The sequence below is a fragment of the Zosterops lateralis genome, assembly GCF_965231275.1.
Source record: "Zosterops lateralis genome assembly, chromosome: 4".
Taxonomy (NCBI): Eukaryota; Metazoa; Chordata; class Aves; order Passeriformes; family Zosteropidae; genus Zosterops; species Zosterops lateralis.
In genome coordinates this window covers 61,648,787-61,662,321 of record NC_139765.1, presented here as the reverse complement: position 1 = coordinate 61,662,321, position 13,535 = coordinate 61,648,787, and the positions used below count along the sequence as shown (strand labels likewise).

Genomic DNA, 13,535 nt, shown 5'->3' with positions numbered 1-13,535 from the left:
CTAAGACATTTATTTACCGCACACTCTGACTGATTGACTTCAGCTTTATTATGTGAAATAAAGGTGATCCTGCTTGAGCAGGGAGGTTGTAAACTATGATCCTCAGAAGTCTCTTCAAGCCTCAACCATCCTGGGATTCCATAATGATCCCTCATGTCATTATTCACATAGAATCTATCTTTTCCAGTAATTAATTGATGTGTTCTGGCAACATTGGCCTTATCTACAAATTAAGAAGCTATTTTAATCAGTCCTAAACAGAAAATCCACTCACATCAGAACAAAACTACAGCTGGATAAAAAAGACACAAACCAAATCAGTTCAATGACTTGGTTTTGGCCAAACTTCTCCAATAAAATGAGAATGTGATATCAAAACATTTTTAGCCAAAGTTTTAAAAACACACACCCTGCCTTCTTTCTGCTACAAAGGACAGCAACACAAGACACTGCCCTGTTAACCCCAAACAATTCAGATCCTGACTTTCCACCTTTGAGTTTGTTGAGCTTCAAGTAGATTGGTTAATATATGAAAGAGCCACATGAGCTTGTAATGTAAATCCAGACCTGGAGGTGTCCAGTTCTCTACACATGCTCCAGCTCTTCCAAGTACTACGAGCATATACAGAAAAACAGAAGCTCCATCCTTCTCTGTTTTTCAAGGTAAAATAAATTACACAAATGGTGTATTGGACTAAGTGAACAAGGCCCAACTCTAAATCAGTTATCCAGATCATGGCAAGTGTTAGTTTGGAATACTGCTAGAGGTCACAACCCAAGTTTCACCATCAATCAGTTTGAAGGTTTTCAAACTGTAGATTGAATGTTTTTGATTCTGTTAGAATAAGGAAGTTACACTGCACTAAACCATGAGAACCACCTAAAACCAAAGTAACTTGAAGGAGGATACAACAGGATCTTGTCTTTACCTTCACAGTAGATACAAGAACATGGAAAACAAATCACATGTCATTAAAAGAGATCCTAAATCTACCTAAAACTACTGCTGGATATATCACATTCTATTTCTCCATGTCATGTTACCAACTTCATCTTAACAGCCCTACATAAGCATGTTCCCTAATGGCAACCTAAAATACTAAGATGCAGATAATACAGTAACAATTAAAGTCTTCAATATCATCTCTCTCTTTTGCAAGAAGTACATAGAGAGTAAGATTGAGATGCTTTTCTTTAGGAGAGATAATACACATTGCCCATAGAATAGAAAAAAAGTAACATTTCATGACTGGTTCAACTGCCTCTCCAAGTGTTTGCTGTATCTGCCAACACAGTTATCCAAGGCTCAGAAACTGAGTCTTGCCCTTCACTCCCAGAATGCTTGAAGAAGAGCAAAAGCAAGGCACTGCCATTTTCATGAAAAGAAAGCTTACTGCCATGATTTCTGAAAACTCATAGACCTTTGTCCAGAGGAAGAGAAAGGCAATGGTTGCTCTCCAACAACCTTTGAACTTCATGGCAAGAATAAAAAGCTGTAACTAAAACTGTCATTAATCTTATCAGCCAGATAAGAGTTGAGCTGAAGTAGTTAACACCTGTATGCAAAAGACTTAAGAGCTGGCAATTCTTATCTGAATGATAAAAGCCTGTCTTATGTCTTTACTGTTTTTATCAAATTGAAGGTGTTAAAAGAAAAAAAAACGTGAGGCAAACATGAATTTATAACTCTATCACTAATAAATTAGCACCTTCTCTTCCCAGTCTTAGCTGATAAAGGAGATCTGTCAGGCCATCTGCACCGATTGTTGTAGAGGACAATACTTTTAGACCCAAATCACATGAATCAGAGTGCAACCATAAAATTTATAGGGACAGAGATTTGACTGCTGTTCCTTAGATTCAAAATACAACTACGTGGAGAAAAAAGCAGGAAGATGGAGATATTAAGAATGGTGTACTCTGTGACTCTTCCTGTTTTAATTGGTACTTCTGCTCCTAACGTGTATCTAACCTGAATGTGCCTGACCTACCTAAGGAAATGGGGAAGTCAACGTTAAATCCATTGTCTTGCCTGTTTTAAAAGAGCAAAACCCCATCCTTTTGGTAAGCTAAGCACAAATTACTTTAAGTAGTAGAGAAGCACAGGTAGACAGTACTGTGTTACAGTGTGTTCTCTGCTAGAGAATTCCAAGTTTGAGCACAAACTGAAAAGTCTACAAAAACATTCTGTGTCTTCAAGCTTATAAATATAGGTGACTGCCATCAGCCAAAGGGCTAGTGGAAATACTGCCACTCAATGTAAAATATGTTCTCCAAAATACATGCTGAAAAGCACAGTTACTGCAAGGTCTGTTCCTACTGTCTGAAGAGGCAAGTGATTTTAGGAACCACACCATGGCTCATTTCTTCCTTTCCTCTCTGGCCTCATTCCCCAATGCCCTATGCCCTTCCAATTTTCACCTTGAGTGACAAGTACAAAGTTGTTTTTAAAGTAAGCACAAGGGTGTAAAATGACTGGGTGGGGACATAAGGACTGTGTTCTCCTAGTTTTATTGGATTGTTCTCACCATTCTCATTCCTCCTCCACTACTCCCATTAAATCCACTAAGAACCAGATTTTTTTAAACCTGAAGCCTTTATGGAAACCTTCATAAATTTAGAAGTAACTTGTGAAACAAATAAAATTTTCCTTATATAGGTCCTAATCTAAGATATGCATTCCAGAAGTGAACCTTTGGGAAAAAAAATACATCAAGACCTTAAATGTTTATGCAGCTTTTAGACAGGCACAATTTCCACTCTATTCATTATAAAGGTGAGATGGCTACATTAACTGTCTTTGGTTGTGTAATAAAAGCTTCTCTGCACACCTACAGTGTTACTGAGAACAGCAGCAGGATGGAGAACCCTGGTGGGCTACTGCCAGGGCCACCACATGAGCCATCAGCTTACCAAAAGCTCATCACCACCAGTCCAGAGTAGCACCTATGGGACCCTGGAAGTCTCTGCCAGCTCTGGGTGTGAAAAGCATCTGCCCATCTCTAAGAGAAAGAGCACTCAGGGGCAGTAAAAGGGGTCTTGGGAATTCCTGGCCAGTCACACATGTGCACATGGAATGGTCTGTACCAACAACTGGAGTGGGGCTGGGATAAATGTGACATTGGGGTAAAAATTAGTGATGAAAAATATAGAAATATATGTTAGATTGGTGTTGATATAAAAATGTAAAAAGGTACAGTCTGTTTAAAAATTCTTCCCGAGTCAGGCGGCTGCTCATACAGCAACCGCTTCCCAGCCTGAGACAAAGAGCAGGACAGGGGCCCTCAGGATGGACAAAGAAACTGGCCAACTGAGATAAGAATCGGCATCATACCTAGATGGAGAAATTCCTCTCCAAACGAAGAGGAATTCCTCGACGGAGAGGAATTACACACGATGTAATCGTAGACTGGCGAGCCCGATCCGCATGTAAAAAGAACCTTCCCGGAATACAATTTGCAAAGTTTGGCGAATCCGGGAAATCCATTCGAAGATGTATTTGGACTATTTGTTGGACTATGCCCCACACCTGTTTTGCCTCGGGATATGAAAAACCCTATAAAACCCCAAGCTGCAGTCCACTCCGTGTGGATTTGGGAGAATCTGTACCTTAGGGTGCGGATCTCTGTCCACCCAGCGCTGCACTGCCCGTCCTATTTGTGGTTTTTCTCTTTGTCAGTGATTGGGATCGTTTTTCTAATAAATTGTTTTTTTATATTAATCCGATTTTGCCATTGCATTTATAACAGGGCTACAGCCTCAAGGGCTCATACGTCCAGCTCAGCTGGGGAGATTAGGATGAAGAAGCTACTAGGGAGACTGTGTGAGCCTGGGTGCTGGAGGGATCCGCCTTGCAGATGTGTGATATATCTCTACATATGTACATATATTCTAAGTACTGGACCTCCACCCTATGGTTCTTCTGAGCTCGTCTTCCAGCTAGCTCTGCTCTTCAGATACCATATAAACGAGTTGTTCCTTTGGGTCCAGATTCCAGACTGAGACTGACTTTGCTTGGAAGAAAAGGAGTGGACACACACTTGGGGGTAATTAGGAAGGTGTTTATTTAGGGCGAAGCCCTGGTGTCAGAGAGAGTGAGAGTTTGAGCTCTTAATTCTCCTGAAGTACAGGGGCGTTACTGTTGGAAATGAAGGGGAGTGACTGGTACAGGGGCATTGACATTGCCAAGAGGGGTGTGAGGATACCTGAAGCCTTGGCTGAGCCACCTGGCTTTGCCAGAGCCATCAAGTACCAGGGTGTGTCCATTGACAAGATACAGTATAAGGTGCAATAGACTGGGAGAGGGGGTACAATGGGGACGGAGAGGCCTATTGAGGAGATAACGACAGGGATTAGGGAAAGGGGTGTGGGTAGAGATGAACCATTACAGAAACTCAATAATAAAAATCATACAGAACTTTAGAAAACCCAAAATGCACATTGCAACACCATCCTGGTAGCTAGAGAGCAGAGAGGATGAAGCTGTCACTGTTGCCTCTCTGATATTCATGACTTGCCATGAACAAATGTAAGCATGTTGTGTATGTGTGTTCTCTGTGTGTGTGTGCTTATAGGAAACACAGCTTCAGCCTCGGTACTGGTTGGATCTGGGGATATGGAGCAGCAGCCCCACTTCCCTCAGGCTGTTGAATTCAGAATTATATATTTTCCTCTAATGAACCTATCTTAGCTACTGAAAAGAACATAATAGTAACATTGATCATAAAGATCCTTCTCTCAAAATGGTAACAAATTAGACATATACACATGCAAAAAAAATATTATTTAACTTGTAAGACATAATTTATATTTCATGTTCCTTGCCAAAAAATATTTAAAGTCCCCAAAGGTTCGCTCCATGGACTAATGAATTCATTAGTGTCTTAACAGTATCTCTTATCAATCAGCAATCTTATATTTGTTTTCATCAACGGAGTATTTTAGGAACCTGTTATGATGATTGAGCTGTTTAATCCATTCACAAACCCCTGGAGCACTCTGAGCAGCAGAACATTGATCTCCTTCCCTCTCAGATATAGATAAGAGATGACTTCTGTTTCCAGTGTAAACACTGGATTGATGACCATGAGAACCCATGGCAATATGTTCATTCTTATTCCTGTTTTTTCTGACTTCAGTGACCTTGGATCCTGGTCTGCCATCCCCTTTCCCTTTGCCAAAAGCAGTAGTTAGACATAGTGGAATCAGTAAGTTAATCAGAATGGTACCATGCCTGATGATCCCTTTGTTGTGCTTAAGCCAACTGATAAGGACATACACCACCTCAGAGACAGGTAATCATTAGCCAGCTTCATTTTCCAGAGAAAATCCACTGCCAAAAACTTTGCTGGAGCAGTTTGCATCATAAAGCTCCCGCTGATCAAAGGAGATAACATAAATCAAGATCATGCATACACACCAAGCTAAGACAGAATAATTTCTTTACTTCTTGTGATCTCAATGCACCAATGACCTCCAGCAGCTGGTTCATTTTTTCAGGCAGTGGAACATGCAGACAGCAAACAAGTGTCTGTGCAGAAAAGTTTACTTTATTCTATGATCCACTTCCTTCTGCAGAGAAGCCACCAAAAGAATTCTCCCCTCTTTATCTGCTTCATCAACTCTTTACACACACCATTACCCTCTCAAGTGCTGCATCAAGTTAAAAATAAACAACAATAAATAGAAGGTTGTTATTTATAACCAAAATCATTTCAGTCATCATGTTTACAGTGCAAACCTCACAAGTCACAGAGAAAACTGAAAGATAGTAAAACATTGTGGTCAGAGGAAGAAATGACTGGGGTGCAGAGAGGGAAGAAGAGAGGGTGTAGAATGGGATTAAAATTTATATTCCAGTTGCACTGCTGAAAACACGGCATAAAGTAACTACATTACTTAAGTAACATGAGGTTTTGAAAAGTCTCCAAAGATCCTCTACGAGGCTCTCTTTCTAGCATGTTCTGAAAGGCAACACAAAACTTCAGCACAGAGCAGGCACTCCTTGGGAAAGTAGTAGCGCTAACTATTTCTCAAAGCTGCATCTCTCTTCCTGACAGTTCTGAGAAGTTCCCTCTCCATGTTAAGATCTGCAAACATTTCATTCTTGGAAGCTGCTTTATAATACACATCTGTGGTTTTCTTCTGCACTAGGTATCAAACCAATCCTACATAAGCAGTAAGCAGAACATGACTTATGATAGATCCTGTCCCTGTTTATGCAACTGTTGCTTGCTTAAGATGTTATCTAAACAACAGCATTCTCCTGTCTCCTATGTACTTGAGTGTTGATTCATGATCTGAAGGCAAATGCCAGACAGTGGGAATAACCTTCCTCAACACTTTGATGCCAAGGTTACACCTAAAGACCATGAGTGCACAGCAAACAGGTCAATAATGCCTTTGCTTGAAGTATTTTAAAATACACTGCGAGCAAAGAACGTGTAGAGAAGTTTCTCAAATAAGTATTTAACAGCAAACCTCTGCTTTATTTGCAGCTCACCTTATGGCTTCATACTTCTTCTGCGGCTGATGAAATTTTAATATGAGACAGCCTCATGTCTGTTCTTAACTGCACAAACAAAAAGACCAACCCTCAGAGCGGAAAACTTCTCCAAATGACTCTAAGTGTGTTTGGCAGAACAACCCTGCATGAATGGATTCCTGCAACAGCTACACTAGAACAGGGTGTCTTGGTGAAGGAACTGGAAGAGCAAGAAGGATATCTGGGCTGAGGATCATCAAATGAAATGAAGAAAGGTTCATTGAGTAATTTTCTGATGATTTCTTCTTGCAAGAACCTTTCTTTCTTTCTTTCTCAGGAACACATATGCAAAAGAAACAAATGTCACCAGAAAGCAGAGAAAAAATAAAATCAGACTCACTATAACTATGGTTAGTTAGACTCAGGTCACCTGTTCAGCTATATGGACATAAATGAAGCACCAAAAAAAGATCATATATATTGATTTGAAACATGAAACTGGCAAATAAATAAAACTAGAATCATGTAATACAGAACTGAAAACAAGCAAACAAGTACAGTGCAAAATTCCAAAAAGAAAAATGCAATGAACCAGAGGCAGAAGATAAAGAAACAGTAAACCTGAAAGAAATTGCAAGGGCATAGAAAACAATGTTATGTCAAAGCTGTGAAAGGATCCTGGTAAAGCAGGAGATGCAGGGTTAGATGCCAACCATGGTGAAGTGATAAATGAACTCAGGCACAGCTTTCTCTGGGAAAGAACTTAAACCATGCTATGCTATAAGGTTAAGGTAGCAGCAGCAGAACTGTATTTAGAGAAGACATTACAGTTGCCTGTATCTGTGAAAGATCTGTAATTTTGTTCTGATCTGACTCTTCAGATTTGCCTGAGCTTAGCAGATCTCTGTGAGAAAAGGAATGGGCAGCTCCCTGTGGGCACCTCTGAATAGCAATCCAAGTTTTCTGCTGCATGGGGTATGGATTTTTAAATTCTATTCCATGAAAGCCAGGCAGAAATTTTGTAATCCTTAATCAGTTCAATCCTTAATTGAGCTTAATTGATCTGTCCCTACTAGACCAAACTTCAACAAGGATGTTTCAAACAACAGACACAGCAATCTTTGATTTGGATTGGAAAATTCTGTATGTGCATTAGAATCACAGAATGGTGGAAAGGATATTCAAGACCACCTAGTTCCAAGCCCCTGCCATGGGTAGGGACACCTTCCACTAGACCAGGTTACTCAGAGCCCCACACAACATGGGATGAGAGGTTTTCTGAGGAGTTCTCAAACCTCAGCCCTGCCTCACAACCTAATTTGCATAAAATAAATTAAAAGGAGCAATCTGATCTTTGCTCTAGCCCAGTCAGAATCTCAAATTTTCAATTAACAGATTAAAATCTATTAATTAGCTAACCCACACCCTCTCCAACAACCACAACAGTACAAGAACACACACAGAATTGGACATACAAAATAGTCTGTAACAGTCAAAGCAGAGCAGCAAAACTTGATTCCCTGCCTGGGCAAAACCAGTAAGTTTTCAGTGAAGGCTGGAGAAAAAAGATTCTACCCAGGCAGTAAAAATACAAACTGTCAAAAACCTCCCAGGAAGGCAATCACACTTGTTTGTCACATGGAAGGTTTGCCCAGCTTGCTGCTCCACAAAATAAAACAGTTAATGCAACATTTTGAGTTCAAGTTCCCGCATAGGCCAGTGGTTCATATAAGAGCACACACACACATCTATCTATCTATCTATCTATCTATCTATGTACTCTTACAATCATAAATAAAAATCTAAATCCTATCAATGCAACTGACCTATAAAACTCATTCAACTGCCTGCACAAACTTACAGCCATATCTTCAAACCCATGGAAATACTGTACACTGTCTGTCTGTGTACAGCTTTCCCATTACCTGGGCACAGGGTAAATAACAGTAAGATCTGCACTTTGCTGCTGCTTATACTTCTGAAGAGCAAAATGCTATAGATAACTAGATATAAAATAACAGCAATGGTGGGTCTTGAAGCCACGTGAAGAAATATTATCAAGAAAGACTATCAAGAAATACTGTCTAGCAGGACAACATTCTGCTGACTAACAGATCTAGGGAAAGAAACATCTGAATAATGATAGTGTTTAATTCATTAAAGTTAACTGGGAAATCAATAGACTAATTAGAGCTTGAGAGTTTTAGATCCAGCATGGTTTTCTTGTGCTAGAAGTTACAGGTTACAAAACAATCAGATAGAAAAGAACCAGAAAAAGCTTTAGAAAACCAGATCTTACAGAAAAAATACATCAGCAATAAAATAGAAGAAAAAATAGCAGTCAGCAGCAGCTCATTGGGCAGAGGCCAAGAGAGGCAAAGGAGCTCAAGGGACTCTGTGCTTTTCTAGGCAACTCAGTGGCTGCACAAAAGTCTTGCTTACATTTACAGAGGCTACAGCTGCAATTCAAATTAATAGTAGTTCAAGATAATAGTGGTCTGTCTATACTGTAACAGTCAAAGCAGATAAACATACATCCAGTTCTTCTTTCTCAAGCTACTAGCAAAAGAGCAACAGTGCGACAGCCATGTGCTAAATCTGTGCCTCTATTTCATGATTTTAGCATCACACCAAATAATAACATCTTTTCATATGGTTTTGGAATATTTAAGTTCTAAAAACATTGAACTATTGGGACAGACTACTATAACCATGAAAAACTGTGTGCTAAAGATTTGATTTGAACCACAGTAATGGATTAGAAATTCAAAACAAAAGGCAAGATGCAATGGCTGTTTCAGTGCTCCAAGTTGTAAGATCTGATGGTTGAATCCAAGAGAGCATTTTAGTAAGTATTCAGCTTAAAAAACAGGGCTCAATTAGTGCCAGAGGCTAAAAACACCACCATGCCTAGGCCTTTCACCTAGATCATACTCAATCATCTCCCCTTTTTTAAATTGCCTTTAAGCAAACTGTTACCCTGCACACAGACTTTGTACAGTATGAGCAAAAAAAGCACATCAGTTCCTGACACAATGCTTAGAGGAAATAAAGTTTAGTTTAGTACCTAAGCATGGATGTGGCAGCAGGCTTGTTTCTTACTGGACTTTGAAGTTTTCCTTCACTGAAATCTGATTCTGAACATAACTCAGTGTTGCCCCAACTCCCCCGATAAATATACCTTTAACTGCAATGAAGCTTTTAGAACGAGACTGATGAGTCAAATACCCTCAAGCCAATACAAGGGAGTAAATGCTATTGCAAATTAATATGCTTTATTAGCTACAAACAGCAGCTCTGCATGTGTGAAACTCCATTCTCTTCCTATACCTTTTCCACACTACATTTCAGAGACATTTCACAAGACAGTGCAAGACTATTAACAAAACACTTCAGTTTGGAAATACTGCTAAATGCAAAACTGAAATATCTATTGTGTCTTAGGAAAGCTTAGGGCTGCCAGAAACCAAGTGTTTCAAAGTGTGATGACTGTCTCTTGAGGAAGGCAAAAGATGATCCCCAAAGAGTTAATTCAGTGCGAGCCACCTGCACATGCTTGCTTCTGAAACAGTAAATTACATTAGTTTTTCTATTTCTACAGCAGCAGTAAAGCAGTATCCTACTTTTGAAAACGCTGTAATATAAATCAAGACACCTGTTAACCCAAAATACCTGTTACTATACATTTAGTAAGAGACATTTCAAAAGTTTGTAGATTTTAGTCTTCCTCTGGGAAAACTTCAGACAAAATATTCCAGTGCCCAGACCCTTGTCATCAGTCATTGACATCAAAACCAATGCTGTACAACTGTATTATTGTGACAGATATGGAGAATTATGAATCCATATTCTGCTGATTCATCAGCAGAAATAACGGCAGCAATGCAATGTTTTTCTTTGCTTTACTACTGGACTATCCCTAAATGCCTGCTGCAACAGCCACTTGGGTGCTCTGAAATTTCGAAGCATCCCAAAACCAACTTCCAACCATATTTCAATCAAAAGTTTTGCAATAGCAGCACGGGCACGAGCACAGCAAATTTAAGCCGACTTACTCTTCTGGCTGGCTTTTCCTAGCTGCTTTCACTGATCCCTTGAAAGGAGTTCAAAATGTTCCCACAGTTCGTGAAGCCGAAAAACACTGACATGAGGAAAGGCAAAATCTTCCTCTTTGCCTGAGAAGTGGAAGGGCATGAAGGGGTTTTGGGGGAATAGTTTATTGGAGGTTTTGGAAAGGTTTTGAAGGTCTTTGGGTTGAAGCTAGCAGTGAAGCGCAGAGCAGGCAGCTTTTGTTGTTACAAGGCTTCTTGGGAGAGCCGCTCTGACCTAAACTGACAGCTTACAGTCTGAGGAGTGAAGCCACAGCACGAGGAAATGACTGATCTCTTCACCCTCCCTCTTGTTTCCCCTTCTGTGCGGCGCGTGTTTTACAGCGCCGGGAGCAGCGCGGGGCCGCTGCCCGGGAACCCTCGGGGGGTGCGGGGGGCGCGGGGCGGCGACAACCCGGCCCCGGGCACGGCATATTGCCGGCACGGCGCTTTCTCGGCCCCGGGCACGGCGCTGCCCCCGGCCCCGGGCACGGCACATTGCCGGCACGGCGCTGCCCCCGGACACGGCGCTGCCCCCGGACACGGCGCTGCCCCCGGACCGCTCCTGCCGCACGCGGAGCTCCGGCCGCTCCGCCGGGGAGCGAAGGGAGCGGGGGCGGTAAAACGGGCCAAGACCCCCAGGCTACCCCCGGCCGGGGTGACCGAGCGGCAGCCACAGGTACCGGGACAGCCCGACCCCACCGACGCTCCTCGCGGCGAATCTCGCTCCCCTCAGGGGAGATCCGCTCAAGGGGAGAGATCCCCTCCGCCACCGACCCCACGCTCTCCCCGCCCGCCCGGCCGGCTCCGCTCCGCTCACCTCCCCGCGCGTTCCCGCCGCCCGCTCCGCTCCCTCCACCGCCGGCTCCAAGGTGAGGAGCGCGGGGGCGCGCGCGGCCCCCGCCCCCTCCCGCCCCGCGGCCGCGGGCGCGCCTGGGAATCGTAGTCCCCCCCACCCGCGGCCCCCGCCGGGCGCGTCCCCGCAGCGGCCTACGAGTCCCAGGATGCCGCGGGGCCGTGCGCGCCCCCGGCGGTGCGGCCTGTGCCGGCGCTGTCACGGCCGCGCCCTCCCGCTCGGAGAGAACCGGGGAGCCCTGGAATGGGGATGTGGGCAGGGTTGGAGGAGTCCTGTAACATCACCATGTCCAGCCGCTAACGCAGCCCTGCCCCTGTCACCCCAATCCGCATCACCCGGCGCCACGTCCTGCCGCCCCTTGAGCACGGCCAGGGATGGTGACTCCACCTCCCCGGGCCACCTATTCCAGTGTCTCACCAGCCCAACTGTTCAAATTTTTTCCAAATATCTATCCGGGTATAGTTTTTAATTTCTTTAGAGGCGCAAAGACTACGTAGGTATCGATTTCACTGTGAATATGCAGGAATTAGTAGTGAAATGCCTTCACAGATCTTATTTTTCAGTCCTTGCTTTCTATGTTTTCCATCATAATGATGGAATGACTCTCTCGCCCAAGACAAAAATGTTTTCCCACCTCCCAGATTTGGGTTTGTACACAGAATTTGTAGAAGTTTTTTTCCCCAACTTTGAAACTCTTAGGCACTAAGAACATGAAAAAAATGTGAAACTGGTACCTACAGGACTGTATTATTTGAAAACCTTAAAATGATTCCTTGGCATGGTTGCCCTTGTTAGAATTTAAATAAATGTAACTTAAATAAAATGTAAATGAATTCATGACAAAATACAGCACTTTGAATTTCAGTATTGTCAAACTGAGAAATTTCAAGATCAGAACATTTCTAAAATTGCTTTTAAATATGAGATTTGATTACTCAAAACAGGCTGTAACAAATGTATTTTGTTGAAAATTTTCAGTGATAGATAATGCTACATACATCAGTCTTCATGTGGACTGATGTTGGATGCCATTGTTACACAGAACTGGGTCAGTGTGAGGCATAGATTTAGAAGAATTAAAGACTGTAGTCAAAATAGATAGTGCTGAGATAATGTAGCTAGGACTTCCCTTTTGCTAACAGAAGCCAGACTGAAAGAACTGATAATCCTTGGAAGGAACCGATCAATCAGAGGAGCTGTCAAACTAGGGCTTCTGCATCCTGAATAATCAATAGACCCCATGAATACAATACAATCATAAATCAAACAGTCCTGGGAAAAACAGGATTTAGCTGTCACAAACACTAAAGGTTAAAAAGTCAGAGCTGAGGAAGACAATCTTACTTCATCATTTTGGGACCCCACCCCATTAAAAAGACCACCGACCCATTTCAAAGAACAAACTACGCATGCTTGATGGCTTTTTGGGTTAATTACCATACGAAGCGGGGAATGGGAGGTATCAGAGCTATGAATATGCATTTGTAGTTTGTGTATTCAATACTCCTGTAGATAAAAGGCCCTGTGATGATCTGTAAATTGCGCGTGTGTTTCTGGGAGCGATCCCGCACGCTGCCCGGCGTCGTAATAAACATACACTTTCTAACTTTAAACTGTTAGAGAGTCTTTGTCCGTCATAGTTGGATATTGGTATTAGATCAATGTCCATAGTTTTTTAATAAATCATTTTGGCGAGCCAGGTAGGAGAACTGCTCTTTCTGGCCGTGGGGCCGGTGGGGTCTAGGACCCCTCAGGGCGCCCACCCGGAAGTTTTCGGGGTGAGGGCTCCTCAGACCTTACCGTCCACCCGGGGAAAGACCGGAACCTCCTGGAACTACGGACAAAAGGTATGTTTAAAAAAATGTATTGAATGAAGGTACCTTTGAATAGAGGCGGCTTATAAGTCATAAGAGACGTCTTATGCAAAGCAGAGGCCTGGGTTTTGGAATCTCCGAGGAGTATTGTTGTTGTGTTGTTGTGTTCCAGGTAGAGCTGGTCACTTGTTGGCTGCATTCCAGAGAGGGAAAGCAGCGGCAGCACAGAGCTGCTGGTATTGGGAGCGTAGTGGCTCCATCTTTGGTTTGTCCAGGTAAAGCTGGTCACCTGT

General features: G+C 42.6%; 1 protein-coding gene across 3 annotated transcripts in view; it reads right to left on the bottom strand.

Moving 5' to 3' along the window:
* The window catches only part of SLC26A5 (solute carrier family 26 member 5), a 35,258-nt gene extending 23,596 nt beyond the window's left edge, over positions 1-11,662 (bottom strand). For 2 of the 3 annotated variants that reach the window (XM_083859082.1, XM_083859084.1), the window contains exon 1: positions 11,393-11,662. The gene's annotated coding sequence lies outside the window, so the exon portion shown is untranslated. Of the gene's footprint in view, positions 1-10,539; positions 10,693-11,392 lie in introns of those variants that run through there. The other variant, XM_083859083.1, reaches the window with a different exon arrangement.
* Between the last annotated feature and the right edge of the window lie 1,873 nt (positions 11,663-13,535).